Source organism: Chanodichthys erythropterus, chromosome 20 (assembly GCF_024489055.1).
Source record: "Chanodichthys erythropterus isolate Z2021 chromosome 20, ASM2448905v1, whole genome shotgun sequence".
Lineage (NCBI taxonomy): Eukaryota > Metazoa > Chordata > Actinopteri > Cypriniformes > Xenocyprididae > Chanodichthys > Chanodichthys erythropterus.
Window position 1 is genome coordinate 10,859,189 of NC_090240.1, and position 15,669 is coordinate 10,874,857.

The window sequence follows — 15,669 nt, forward strand, 5'->3', positions numbered from 1 at the left end:
CTTCACTTCACAGCGTCATTAGCTGCGCTCGAGGATTCTGTCCTTATGTTGTAAAAGTTTCTTTAAAAAATTCATAATAAATATTAATAACGCAAGATGCCCCATTGAAATATGTGAGATGTAACGTTTATTTAAACTAAAAGTAATGCATACATTTAAGTTAGTGTGACAGATATGAGGGGGGAGGATAAAGTATATGTGTGTTCGGTTTCTCGAAGAGAAAGACTTCCGCAAAGGATACACCTGTGTATCGTCGTTTATAGCTCCTCGTGAAGCTTCCTCACTCCTCGTTCCTTGCCTCCTCGCTGTGCAATTAGACAATTGAGATGTCCTTCAAGATGGCTCAGTTCGATCTGTTTCCGGGTTACAGGCTGAAGGATGTAGGAGCGAGGAAACAGGGAAGCATCAATTTGAGTATTGAGAAGCACTAGTCTTCCATAGCCAAAGCTTCAGATTGATGGCAGAAGGTCTGGACTCCTTTGCAAATTTCATCGGCCAAGGACCGGCAAAGACAATGTCTGACATGTAAAGCAGCCAATCACAGTTAATTTTGTTCCGCTTCCTGTTTAGGGACTTGAAAATGTAAAGTCAATGTGTGTACGATAACCACCATGCATACAATAAATTATTCGTTCAAGAAGGTTTTGCGAGTTTACTGCAACAATGGCACTGCAACAATGGCACTGCAAATTTCACATACTTTTGAAAATTCTGCATTTAGTTGATCCTGATAAGCGTCCACAAAGGCTTTCTTCTATGAGGGGTTTGGGGTCACGACGGCTTTGTTTTCAGGCAAGACTGTTGAATGCAACACACATCTGGAATTCCTGGAGAATTCAACCAATTAGATGATGACTTTGAAACTCCCAAAGTGTTTACCTTTTGTGTACCTTATATCAGATGTTCAGCCCTGACATCTGAGGCTGAGACTAAAATGAGCCGAACTAAAGGGGGAAATGTTCAGAAACAAATGCTCCAAACAAGCCAGGTGTGAAAATGCCCTAAAAGACTTTGGATAAAAACTAGTGCTTGAAGAACAGAAGCATGACACTTTGGCCGGCTTGGTGGTATAATTAATTAAAAGACAGTGGGCCTCATTTATCAAACAATTGTACGGCAGAAAACTGCATATGCTTGTTTAAATGCAAAATTTGGCATTTATCAATATAAGCGTGAGCGGTGGCTACAATCAAATCTCAGTTAGGTCTCAGTTTGTGTACATCTGGTGGAGAGTTGTTATGAGAATCTTTAGTTTATTTTCCTGACCGACAATCACTCACTAACCGATCATTAACCATTAACACGGTTAAAATTTAAATTAAATTAGAATAGATGAGTGTCTTAAAATACCACAAAAAATTTTTTTTCTTTCCAGGGATTTCGCTTTGCTTCGCAAATGGCTGCAGAACAGAACATTAAGATTCACACATCATGCACCTGCAATGCAGAGAAAAACACAATAATATACAAAGAATAAAAAATAGGACTACACGAAATATATATTTCACTGAAATAACAGATTAAAGGTGCAATATGTAATATTTTTGCAGTAAAATATCCAAAAACCACTAGGCCAGTGTTATATATTTTGTTCACTTGAGTACTTAAAATATCCCAAATGTTTCCAACTATTTGTAAATCGTGAAAAAAATGCAATTTTAACCAAGGCTCCAGGACGTTTGAGGAGTCACCTATCAATTGCGTCATACTCGCGTTACCCTTGGTTTCTGTAGTTTATTTTGTGAAACCATGGAAACATCAAAGACGCTTTAAAATATTACAGAAAACTAATAGACAGAAAACTAATTTTTGTTATATAGCTCAACACGTTTAGTCTTATTGTTTAAATTAATTTTCTTGATTTTTTTTGAGTACCATGCTTTACCATGCCTCAGAGAAAAACACTATATTATCAAATAGCTAACATAGCATAATCAGATGCAGCTTTATTTTTATTAACAGTAATACATAATTTTCTCCATCATACAATATGTTTTAAAATTAATTGCATGTCATTTATCAACACAAGACATCCAATATTTAATATGATATTCTAAAATCGATCTATCTTACTGCAGTGTGTAAAAAGTGTCTCTCAGCAGCCGCCGAGCGAACGCAGAGAGTAACGTTATAATATTTTCAACACACTCAAATGTATCTAATAATAAACAGAGCTGCGTTACCTCATACTCATGACCGGAAAAGTGGAAGCGGCGCCGGCGACTGTGGCATAATAAAAGTTCTGCTGCTCGTGAGGCGTATGTTGCGCAAATGCTCTAGCGGCCTTGTTCAGCTCCCACAACACTCAGTCCTGCTCTGCTTCATACTACAGTAACATTAATAATCTCATCTATGAACATGAGTTGTTACCCGACTCCAATCCCTATTCTTTTGCACCGTCCATTGAGATGGAGACCACATGTCCCAAGATTGTTCTCTAAAACTTGGCGTCATCAAGCTACGCCTTTGTTTTGAATAGGCTTCTAGCGACCTCTAGCGGACAAAATTATTACATATTGTACCTTTAATAAAACAAAAGAGAAAAACTGCATCAAGTAGGGCTAGTACAGGCTACGCTAATTTGATGCATTGTATTCGTTTTCTTTAATTAAATCCAATTGATTGCGCGGGCACCTCACTCACACTGTCACGATCACCATCACACGATCACACTTGTTTCCACCTGTGGTTCTTTAGCTTGTTTGTCTTTGTCTATTTAAGCTGTGTTCTCATTTGGTCTTGGTTATGTTACCACTGCATTTCTGAGCACCTGTATTCTTGTTTCAGTGTTTCATGTTCTCTGCCTGTGTTCTTGGATTCTGCCTAGTTTGGAATGCTGTGTGTATTTTACCATGTGCCTGTTTTGACTGCTCATTTGGATTGTCCTAAATAAATGCTGCACGTGGATCTTCACTCAAGTCTTTTTAGCAGTGTGTTCATAACACACACACAGACCCAACATATCAGTTCTAGAGTTGCTAGCTTTACATTTCAGCCATTTATCAGCAAACCAAATGCAGAGAAAGTTAACACCGCTCAGTTTAATGGTCCGCTATACATCTGTACCATTCAGCGCACAACGCCCAACCAAACACATTTTTGCGCATGCGAAGGATGATGTTTTACATGGATATTGAAACAAAAATGAAATACAAAACCTTAGTTTACATAATGAACAGTAGTTCAGAAACCAATAAATGTTACATCGCAAATATGGAAACCCACTCAAAAAATGAGGATCCCACTCGGACAGATGATGAGATGCAGAAGGAGCTAGGCCCGGAGTCAAACCACAGCGCCCAGAACCTCTGAGTGAAACAAGTCCCGAACCCATGCAAAACATCAGAACATTGTCGGGTAAAATGGCCCCAAGCTAACAAGGAGAAGGAGTGGCTCCAGTTTGACGAAGATGATGATACAATCTTGGAAACAGTTGTCAAGGGCAACGCTGACCGATGCCTCCGATCAATGACTACCATCATTATTCAATTCAATTCACATTTATTTGTATAGCGCTTTTCACAATACATATCGTTTCAAAGCAGCTTTACAGAGAATGCATGTCAAAATGACAATATGAGAAGAATGCAGTTAGCAAATAATGTAATAATTTGTGCAATTAATTTACAAATACTGTTAGCATTTAATTTTAAGGTAAAAGCAATGAGCTGGAAAAATGAAATACATCAACAATAATTAGGATATATAGAAATTTGGGAATGTTCATGGTGCATCTTCTGAGGTCTTATCAGCCTAGCAGCTGAGAGATTTGGGCTGGAAGAGAAGAAAGTAGTGAACCTACCCTACACTATGAACAAAGATCCACCAGCTTAGGCAAGAGTTGAAGAGTCTGAGGAGGATGTTCAAGGAGGCAAGGGAGGAGGAGAGGGGCCCTCTAGCAGAGTTGCGTGTCATCCTCCGTAAGAGAGCGACGTGTCACAGGAGAAGGAGGAAAGAGAGGGCCAGGAAGCGGGCTGCCTTCATATCGAATCCATTTGGGTTCACAAAGCAGTTGCTTGGGAAGAAGCGGAGTGGCCGGCTCACCTGCTCCAAAGTTGAGATCGACCGTCACCTCAGAGACACCTTCTGTGACAGATCCAGGGAGCAAGATCTGGGCCACTGCCAGCACCTGATTGATCCACCTGCACCAACTCTGGACTTTGACAGGAAGGAGATCCAGGAGGTGATCAAAATGGCCAGAGCAAGCTCAGCCCCAGGACCTAGTGGGGTACCTTACAAGGTTTATAAGAACTGCCGAAGCTACTCCACAGGCTCTGGAAGATCCTGAAGGTCATATGGAGGAGGGGAAATGTTGCTCAGCAGTGGCGGTGGTGGCTGAAGGGGTGTGGATTCCAAAGGAGGAAGAGTCAAAGACTGTCGGCCAGTTCAGAAACATCTCGCTGCTCAGTGATGAGGGGGTGCTGGGGTGTCTGGAGCACACAGATGAGCACCTGGGCTTGCATGTGCTTCAAGCCAGCAAAGTCTAGATCTCTGGTGTTGAAGAAAGGAAAGTTTACCAACAAGTTCCGCTTCACACTTTGCATGACCCAGATACCATCAATCACTGAGAAACCAGTGAAGAGCTTGCGAAAGGTGTTCGACTGCAGCCTGAAAGATACAGCAGCCATCCATGCAACCAACCTTGAACTGGAAGGCTGGCTATCTGCAGTGGACAAGTCAGGCCTACCTGGCAAGTTCAAGGCCATGATTTACCAACACAGCATCCTCCCATGGATTCTCTGGCCCCTCCTGAGGATTCTCCTCGAGGGCTTTGAGAGGAGAATCAGCAGGTTTCTATGGAAGTGGCTGGGCCTACCTCGAAGCCTGAGCAGCATCGCTCTGTATGGCCAGAGCAACAAGCTGAAGCTCCCCATCAGCAGTCTGAATGAGGAGTTCAAGGTAGACCGTGCCAGGGAGGTGCTGCAAAACAGAGAGTCACAAGACCTGAAGGGTCTTGAGGGTCAGGGTCACTACAGTTGGTGCCATGACCAAGTTCTGAAGGCCATAGCGAATACCATCAGCTGTGGAATTGGCCACTGTAAACGCCTCTGCCCAGTGAAGGACACCATTGCTTTCGTCCGGGCTGGGGAGAAGCCACCATTAGCTGCCAGGGCCACCTCATCTGGCCTTCTAGCAACAGCACGAGACTGGGAGTTCAAAGTTGATCTGGGGAAGCAACTGAAATTCCCAGAAGCTGTCTCATCTCAGAGACCTCCAAGCAGATCGTTCTCTTGGAACTCACTGTACCCTGGGAGGACCGTATTGAGGAGGCCAATGAGACGAAGAGGGCAAAATATGCTGAGCTAGTGGAGGAGTGCCGGAACAATGGGTGGCGAGCACAGTGTGAGCCCATCGAGGTGGGATGCAGAGGGTTTGATGGCCAGTCTCTCTGCAGGGCCTATAACATCCTGGGCATCATAGGAGCCAGTTAGCGAAGGGCCATTAAGGAGGTCACGGAGGCAGCAGAAGTTGCCTCAAGGTGGCTGTGGATAAGGAGAGGAGAACCATGGGTGGGGTAGGGCTACCTGGACACAAGCTGGGGCCTGATCAACCCCAGCTGGGGCACCTGGGTGAGAGTGTATGATGCTTGAAAGACCTGAAACACTCCGTGACACCAGGTAACATCACAGATGATGTGCCCAGGTTGCATCGAGTCGATGTATGTTACAAGCTATGTCAGCCCAATTCAGTTTTGCTTTAAATAAATTTATTTCTGCTTTATAATGAATGCCACTATAGCCTAATTTGTGTTTCAATTTATAATATAGCCTAATTTGTGTTTCAATTTATAATATATAGCTGCTTATTTTTTGTTCTTGATCTGTTCTGAATAAAATAAATTTAAAGGATTTTCTGTGGAGTGAGGTACTAAAATAACCAAGTTTATATATGTTATGTATATATATGTTTGCAACTACGAGGTTGAATACAAGGTTGAATACGAGGTTCATCAATGTTCTCACTTGTGTCTATCAGATAAACATGGGCACCTAACATTTTTTTAATCTGTATATTAAAAAACACAAAAAAAACATTCCTTCAAAAACCATAGTTGGAAATACAAAAGACCTTGAACATTTATATCACCCCATTTCTATGCTGGTGACACCACTGCTTTGTGTATGTTAAGCAATATCACACAACCAAGAGTGCTGTTTTCCTAAATACCATGACGATTTGAAAATGTGACACTGATTTCACAGAACAGTTTAATACACAAGTAGTTAAAATTAAGTCACTTACATTTTGGATGCAATATTGACTATTTTTGTTCTGTTTCAGCAGCGAAAATAGTTCCAAACAAAGACCACTGCAAAATGGTTTCCATTACTGAATGATTCAGTGTTTTGAACAAATCGCTTGAGTCAAACCTTGCGTTCCATTAGGAAGATCTCAGCCCTATGCCCTAATCCAGGGATGGACAACTCCGGTCCTGGAGGGCCAGTGTCCAGCAGAGTTTAGCTCCAACCCTAATCAAACACACCTGAACCAGCTAATCGAGGTCTTTAGGATTAGTAGAAAGTTATAGGCAAGTGAGTTTTTATCAGGGATAGCCCTAATCTCTTCAAAGGGTTTACCCTCCGGAGTGAGAGCTTTGAAGGGATAAAGGGTGTAGGGGTCAAAAAAAATCTTTTTTTTGGAATGCACTTCTCGTCATCTTAACGAGATGTATTTGAAACATTTGAATGGACCGATAAAGGGAGCTGTAATGTATTTTTGTTGAAGAACAATGTCGTTTTGACCATAATAATGTACCAAATCTAACTCATATAAATATTACAGTAGTATAGAAAAATGCTATACATACATTTATAGGTAATATCAAAGTCTGAGCTTTCTGTATCCATTCTCTGATGACAAACAACTTCCCTGTGCAAAGGACCATGGGGGCCTGAAGTGTCCATCAGTTGTACCTTTCGAACTGGCCCTTTGAAGTGGCCAGTTTTGAGCACTTCAATATGGCAGCCATGATTGTTTTCACTCTGAAGTACCCTTCGGAGGGCAATATATCTCTTTTGGAATGCACCGAAAGATTCAATAACTCACTCATAACCGCCTCATTCTTGAATAAATCAGTCGTTTGAGCGAATCGCTTGATGAATGACGTTTGAATCTGCCGCCACCTACTGGTGGTTTAATTTCATGTTTAAAAGTATCTGTCATGATCACCGTCTGTTCCTGTCACATTCCTGTTCACTCCGGACTCCATTTCCCATAATCCTCACTTGCTTATCATCTGCACTCACTCCACAATCACTCCACACTAATCACCACACCCAGCTGCAGCTCATTACCAGGACTATAAAGGACTGTCACACACACCACCTCACCACGAAGTCTTGATTAGCCTGTGTGTCAATTCCAAGCGTTATCCTGTCTGTTCCTGTCTGTTCCTGTCTGTTCCTGTCTGTTCCTGTCTGTTCCTGTCTGTTCCTGTCTGTTCCTGTCTGTTCCTGTCTGTTCCTGTCTGTTCCTGTCTGTTCCTGTCTGTTCCTGTCTGTGACCCTTGCCTTGTTATCCTGTTCCGTGATTGATATCTGCCTGCCTTTGACCATTGCCTGTATTTTGACCATGATTCTGCCTGTTCCTTGTGATTCCTGTTTGCTCCTGTCTGACCCTGCCTGTACGACCACTCTAACTTCAGTAAAGCTGCAAATGGATCTCTGCCTCAATCCCGTTTCGTTACAGAAGACTTCGCCGCCACCACGATCCAGCAGCTTTCCCGGAGAGCATTTGCACGGTATGGACATTGCTCAATTGTTGTTGTGGAGTACCCAGGGTACACGATCATTGGAGGATTACATTGAGGAGTACTTGGACATTGTATATTGTTCAGACCTGCTGGACTGTGTGCTCATAGACTTTTTCTGTGAGGGCGTTAATCAGCCACTTAAGTCACAGTTGATTTGTGAGGGACCCCGTTATTCACTTAGTCATTTTCTGGAGTATGCATTATTGACTGTGGGCTCTCCATTTACTGTGGGTGTCGCGGAAAAATGTGACACCTCGCTTAAACACGTAATGGCCGCTGCACCTAAGGACACTCACAAAATGGTGGCCACGCAACGCCACGTCTCCGCTGATCGCCCAGAGCAACGCCACGTCCCGTCTCTGCCACGTCCCCTCTCCGCTGATCGCCCAGAGCCACGTCACGTCTCCGCTGATCGCCCAGAGCCACGTCACGTCTCCGCTGATCGCCCAGAGCCACGTCACGTCTCCGCTGAACGCCCAGAGCCACGTCACGTCTCCGCTGATCGCCCAGAGCTACGTCACGTCTCCGCTGAACGCCCAGAGCTACGTCACGTCTCCGCTGAACGCCCAGAGCTACGTCACGTCTCCGCTGATCGCCCAGAGCCACGTCACGTCTCCGCTGATCGCCCATCGCCCAGAGCCACGTCACGTCTCCGCTGATCGCCCAGAGCCACGTCACGTCTCCGCTGATCGGCCAGAGCCACGTCACGTCTCCGCTGATCGCCCACAGTCACGTTACGTCTCCGCTGAACGCCCAGAGCCACGTCACATCTCCGCTGATCACCCACAGTCACGTCACGTCTCCGCTGATTGCCCAGAGCCACGTCACGTCTCTGCTGATTGCCCAGAGCCACGTCACGTCTCCGCTGATCGCCCAGAGCCACGTCACGTCTCTGCTGATTGCCCAGAGCCACGTCACGTCCCGTCTCTGCCACGTCCCCTCTCCGCTGATTGCCCAGAGCCACGTCACGTCTCCGCTGATCGCCCAGAGCCACGTCACGTCTCTGCTGATCGCCCAGAGCAACGCCACGTCCCGTCTCTGCCACGTCCCCTCTCCGCTGATCGCCCAGAGCCACGTCACGTCTCCGCTGAACGCCCAGAGCCACGTCACGTCTCCGCTGATCGCCCAGAGCCACGTCACGTCTCCGCTGAACGCCCAGAGCCACGTCACGTCTCCGCTGATCGCCCAGAGCTACGTCACGTCTCCGCTGATCGCCCAGAGCTACGTCACGTCTCCGCTGATCGCCCAGAGCCACGTCACGTCTCCGCTGATCGCCCAGAGCCACGTCACGTCTCCGCTGATCGCCCAGAGCCACGTCACGTCTCCGCTGATCGCCCAGAGCCACGTCACGTCTCCGCTGATCGCCCAGAGCCACGTCACGTCTCCGCTGATCGCCCAGAGCCACGTCACGTCTCCGCTGATCGCCCAGAGCCACGTCACGTCTCCGCTGATCGCCCAGAGCCACGTCACGTCTCCGCTGATCGCCCAGAGCCACGTCACGTCTCCGCTGATCGCCCAGAGCCACGTCACGTCTCCGCTGATCGCCCAGAGCCACGTCACGTCTCCGCTGATCGCCCACAGTCACGTTACGTCTCCGCTGAACGCCCAGAGCCACGTCACATCTCCGCTGATCGCCCAGAGCCACGTCACATCTCCGCTGATCGCCCACAGTCACGTCACGTCTCCGCTGATTGCCCAGAGCCACGTCACGTCTCCGCTGATCGCCCAGAGCCACGTCACGTCTCTGCTGATTGCCCAGAGCCACGTCACGTCTCCGCTGATTAATAAGAGTCCCTGATTAAGATAAAATAAATATCACACGTTTATGTATTTTAAACCTCTTATCTAATTAGCCTACCTTGAAAACTGAAATAAAAATCATGAGACTTATAATATATATAATAATATATTATTTAATTATTATAATTAATTATAATTTAGTAATTTTAGTTATTCAGAACATTATGTTATGCAAAAAAATATATTTTATATAAATTAAATGTTATAAAATATTATACATTGATACATTAAAAAAATGTAGGGTTTACAGTGCTAGTGGATGTGACTTTTAGTTTGATAGCAGAAATCTTGAGTTTCTATGTTCTTCTGGTTTCTATGTTCAAATGATAAATGAGGGCCACTAAGTGTAGTGCAGTTCTTCTAAATCTCTAGTGAACTTAGAGAAGAATAGCACTGTTGGGCCACAGGAGTCATGATTAAATATATGGCATAGTAGACCTTAGCTTAATTGGGGTTTCTGAAAGACTGGAGATAATGAGCAAGTGACATGAAGGTAGTACATGAAGTATAGTAAACCATACTCTGAATTTGTCCTCTCCATTTAAACTCATCCAAGTTAATGCACACACACATTAGGAGCAGTGAGTAGTGACCACAAACACACACTACAAGCCGTAGACACACCCGGAGAAGTGGCCAGCCATAGATGGGCAGTTCAAAGGTACCTCAGTTGTGGGTATTGAGTGTGGAAGAGAGATCTATTCTTTCACTCCCCCACTTACATTTTCCTGTTGAGAATTGAGAATCAAACCCGCAACCTTCAGGTTACCAGTCTGACTCTCTAACCATTAGGCCACAACTGCCCCTGAGCAGGAGATAAGAGCCAGTCTGAAAGGCATCAACTCTAAACCAATGTAAACAACTGCTAATATGGTTGGGCTGTCAACAACGTATGTGAGTGTCTGACCCCCTCAGGGGCGGAGCCAGAGGGGTGGCTGAGATTCGATTGGCCACCCCAGGTGCCACCCCAAAATCCTACTCTACGATTGGCCATTAACGTGGTCAAAGGCGGAACCTTTGTTGACGCACTTTGCTGCCTTTAAATCAGCGCGGGAGCTTGGACAGTCAGACACCAGAACTCAGAAATGTAAGTAGCAAGTGTTTGATATAAGCTGGCTTATTGTTTTTTAGCATGTGAGTTTACAGCACTACTACTTGTGCTAGCACGCAAAGATATCTATTTACCTATCACATCTGCCTTGATATCTAATCGCACACACAGCCCAGTATCACGTCTGTTGAATCACGTCATGTAGGCTAATTTATCTACTGTAAGTTACCTGCCTATTCTGCCTACTCAGTCGACATTTGCTAGGTCATTAACTGTTAACTGTAGGCTACGTTTGTAAAAAGCATTTAAAGATCTATCATTAGCAGATTAGCAGACGCAATTTTGTGCAAAAAAAAAAAAAAAAAAAAACTCGCCAAAATCATAGAAATTATCATTACAAGACACTTACAGTACTGTAATCCAAGACAGATTTTCGAATTGTTAGGCTTTAGAGCATTTATTTTAACAAATGACATGGAAAACATAATTCATTTCATCTACATATCCTTATGCACAGTGCACAACAACCATTTAGCTTAAACCGTGAGAATCAAGCAAACCTCACGGCCGTCAGGGCCTTAAAGTGACAGCAACTGAATTCGACTTGCACATCACCAATGCAGTAATGACATGAAAGAGTAGTCTATATCGTTTAAACTTTATAAATAGTAATAGTTTAGCTCACAGGTCAGATGTGGCCTTTGATTAAGCTTTAATTTTGTGTAATTAATTGTAAATAATACGTTCTTTGTTGTGCATTGTGCTTTAAATATGGATGACTTTATCAAGGTTTTCGCCAGCTCACACAAAAATCGGCGCATTCAGTTGTTTTAACACCAATATATAGATGGGCAAACAAATTGTAATTCATTGTTCCATGAATAAATAGTATTTAGCTGAGAACTTGGATTAATCAGTGAATTAATCAGTGCTCCACTAAGGCCACCCCTGTTAAAAAAGTCTAGAATCGCCACTGGACCCCCTAGATAGAGAAGAGGAAATGTGTGAACATTTATATATTATACATTTACAGTACAGTCCAAAAGTTTGGAACCACTAAGATTTTTAATGTTTTTAAAAGAAGTTTCGTCTGCTCACCAAGGCTACATTTAATTAAAAATACAGTAATATTGTGAAATATTATTACAATTTAAAATAACTGTGTACTATTTAAATATATTTGACAAAGTAATTTATTCCTGTGATGCAAAGCTGAATTTTCAGTATCGTTACTCCAGTCTTCAGTGTCACATGATCCTTCAGAATTCATTCTAATATGCTGATTTGCTGCTCAATAAACATTTATGATTATTATCAATGTTGAAAACAGCTGTGTACTTTTTTTTTTTTTTTTTTCTTCAGGATTCCTTGATGAATAGAAAATTCAAAAGAACAGCATTTATTTGAAATACAAAGCTTCTGTAGCATTATACACTACCGTTCAAAAGTTTGGGGTCAGTAAGAATTTTTATTTTTATTTTTTTGAAAAGAAATTAAAGAAATGAATACTTTTATTCAGCAAGGATGCATTAAATCAATCAAAAGTGGCAGTAAAGACATTTATAATGTTACAAAAGATTAGATTTCAGATAAACACTGTTCTTTTGAACTTTCTATTCATCAAATAATCCTGAAAAAAATATTGTACACAAATATTTTGTACATTTGTACAAAATTGTACACATTAAATGTTTCTTGAGCAGCAGATCAGCATATTAGAATGATTTCTGAAGGATCATGTGACACTGAAGACTGGAGTAATGATGCTGAAAATTCAACTTTGCCACCACAGGAATAAATTACTTTGTGAAACATATTCAAATAGAAAACAGTTATTTTAAATTGTAATAATATTTCACAATATTACAGTTTTTACTGTATTTTTAATGAAATAAATGCAGCCTTGTTGAGCAGACGAAACTTCTTTTAAAAAACATTAAAAATCTTAGTGGTTCCAAACTTTTGGACTGTACTGTATATCAAGGCAAAATAGATGATGGATCTCCCGTAGTGGAAGAGGGAGCTCCAGCTGACCTAGCTATGATGGCCTACCTAAGAGTGAAAGACAGGAGGTTGCTCTTCAGCACACCTTATTCCTTTATATTAGACAAGCAGTGATTCTACAGCTTGGTTGTGTTGGTTAGATGCGAGAAGGAGCATAACTGGTCAGTGACTACTAGCATTTTAAAGACAAAGATTGAAGAATGGATAGGACTTGGTTTAATGGTGACTGTCCCTTTGAACACACTTCAGAAGCAAGAATAGCAGCTTCACAAGTGCCAAATCTGATGGAATGAGGGAACAATTCTCACCTTTGTCTTCATCAACATTAAGGATAAGAAGAATAACAAATTGGTCAGTTTGGCTATATATGCTCTTTTTCCTTAAAGAGTTAGTTCACCCAAAAATGGAAATTATCCCATGATTTACTCACTCTCAAGCCATCCTAGGTGTAATTGACTATCTTCTTTCAAACGAACACAATCAGAGTTATATTTAAACATCCTGGCTCTACCAAGCTTTATACTCGTAGTGAACCATTGGTAGAGATGATGGGGGGCCTGTTTTGAAGCCCAAAATAAATGTATCCATCCATCATAAATATAATCCATACAGCTTGAGGTGCGATGGGTTTTTGTAAGAAAAATATCCATATTTAAAACTTTATAAGTTCCAGCGGACGACCATATACTGTGCAAGTCGACTTGCGCCAAGTGAGTAACCCCTGAAGGAGTAGGAGTAGTGTAAGCTTAGACCTTTTTTTTTTTTCTGGCTTCAGAATGCCCCCATTCACTACCATTATAAAGCTTGGAGGAGCAAGGATATTTTTAAATATGTCTCTGATTGTGTTAGTCTGGAAGAAGATCGTCATATACACCTAGGATGGCTTGAGGGTGAGTAAATCATGAGATAATTTTTATTTTTTGGTGAACTATCCCTTTAATGCTTGGGGCCAACAGCCAATCAGAGTATTGTCATGAACTTCTTAATGTCACCATGAAAATTGACTATTCTTATTTTTAATGGAATTTTGCTGTATTATAAATGATTTATCTGTGCACATTGTCATTATTCTTATTTTTATTATTATTATTATTTGTGTGCCCTTGTAAAAATAACTTCCCCTCTCCTTCGTAGTGACATCTACAGAGCCCCTAAAGGAACATGGTGATGGAAAAAAAAAAAAAAAATGAAAGGGAGGAAAAAATTGTCAATGCTTTTGCATTCTCTCATAAATGTTTTGCGTTCCCTTGAGTAAATTTGTGTTAGCTTGCAAAATGTGTACATTCCCCCAAGAATCTTTGTGTTCTCTCACAAAACCTGTAGGAATTAATGCAAAAGTTTTACGAGTGAATACAAAGTTTCTTGGGGGAACACAAAAGTTTTGCGAGGGAACTATGAATGCTTCTCCATTTACTCACATGAGATCAACCAATAGCAAACCACAACCATCCAACCAATTCCCCCCTGGACAAAATAAAGTCCAGCCCTACATTTTTTTCTTAATTGAGAAGTCGTTTCACTGTAAACATCACAATAGGGAAGATAAAAAAAAATCTTTAAATATCCCCTGGTCAGTGTGTAGAGGGCAATGAACACTGAATTGTAACCGCTTCAGTTATAGAGAAATGTTCAATGCATCACCTGGCAATACCTCCACATATCCATTTGAAAATCAGGTAGTAGGCTACAGATTAATTTAATGCTTTAGAAGAAAGATGCAATGTGAAAGAGTACTTTCAGTCTTACTGACATCACAATATTTAAGGGGTTTTACGTAATATTTATATCCTTTGAGCACAGATTATATAACTGTTAAAAGTTTGGCCAACCTGAGGGTATAACCAAATACACATTAAGGCCTCTATGCTTTTGAATTTACTCGGTTACTATTAGACTGAAATCAAAAGACTCCAGAAGAGGAAGATGCAAGGCGACATGCTCTCTTCTGGTAGTGGAAGTATAATAGTCAACTGTTATCTAAAAATAATACTGTAATTGACAGCAAAAATGAATAAAGCATAAAAATGATAAAATATGAATAGATTGTATCACTGTGATATAGAGGAAACAAAATAATTCAGAAATAATATATTTCTTCTCAAATACGGATAGGACTGCATCAGGCGCGTATTTTTTCCTCACATCCTTCAAAAAGGCGTCAAGGATCGCGGTGGTTCCCTGTCGTATGTGAATGACAGCTCCACTTGAACCATCCCCCACCGGCGGAGAGTGCGCGAGCACATCGCTGCGTACATCGTGATCTGGTGGATGCGGAGGGACACGGGCGCGCGGGGTCACCTTCTATCACTGCGAACGAGAAAACCGCACGGAGCTTATACGTCATTTTCGGTAGGAAACAATCTTATTTTCATGTTACGGCATGGTGAATATTATTGTATGGTGCATATTTTAATTGGGTATTGCTCTATGTAGATGTGTTTCTGTTCAGACCTCTCTTCCTTTTATACCTTAAATATCCGTTTTTTTCGTGCTTGTTTGCGGTGTATTTCATGCACATCATGGCACGAAATTATGTTAAATGCCGACGTGTCACAAAATTAAATATAGCGAGCGATTTCAGCTGCGTTAACTGTGCGTCGTTATGGCTTTACTGACCTTACTTGTTGGTATTACATATTAAAATAATAAATTCAAGCTATCCATCCAGCGAGTAAATAGGCTTGTTTTAAATAAAACTTCATTGTCGTAAATGAAATATCGGGGATTTCAAGAAAAGAAACGTATATTTGAATAGCCTACAGCACAAATGAATTATTTGTAGCCAAAGAAAAATCCCATCAAGACCATGTTGATAATCAGAATCGCTTTAATTATTTCTAACGTTATGAACATCAAACATTAAATATCACCTATGGTGTAGATAGATGTGTTTTTCTTTTCTTCAAGAACACTACTGGTTGGCGTTGCTTTTAGGCAGATGGAGAGGAGTGATAAACAAAACAAGAAAATATCACCAGAGGTAGGCTAGGCTATCAAATATGAACTATATAAATATCAGTCTGTTTGGAATTATTTTATCCAATATTCGATGAAAATGAAA

The 15,669-nt window shown here is 41.9% G+C and overlaps 1 protein-coding gene and 1 pseudogene across 1 annotated transcript in view; both read left to right on the forward strand.

The window, feature by feature from the left end:
* Nucleotides 1–326: 326 nt before the first annotated feature.
* On the forward strand, nt 327–5,519 carry LOC137008759 (uncharacterized; annotated as a pseudogene).
* A 9,361-nt stretch (nt 5,520–14,880) lies between these two features.
* Nucleotides 14,881–15,669, forward strand: part of pacsin1a (protein kinase C and casein kinase substrate in neurons 1a) — a 57,512-nt gene continuing 56,723 nt past the window's right edge. The window contains exon 1 of the mRNA XM_067371206.1: nt 14,881–14,957. The gene's annotated coding sequence lies outside the window, so the exon portion shown is untranslated. The remainder of the gene's footprint in view (nt 14,958–15,669) is intronic.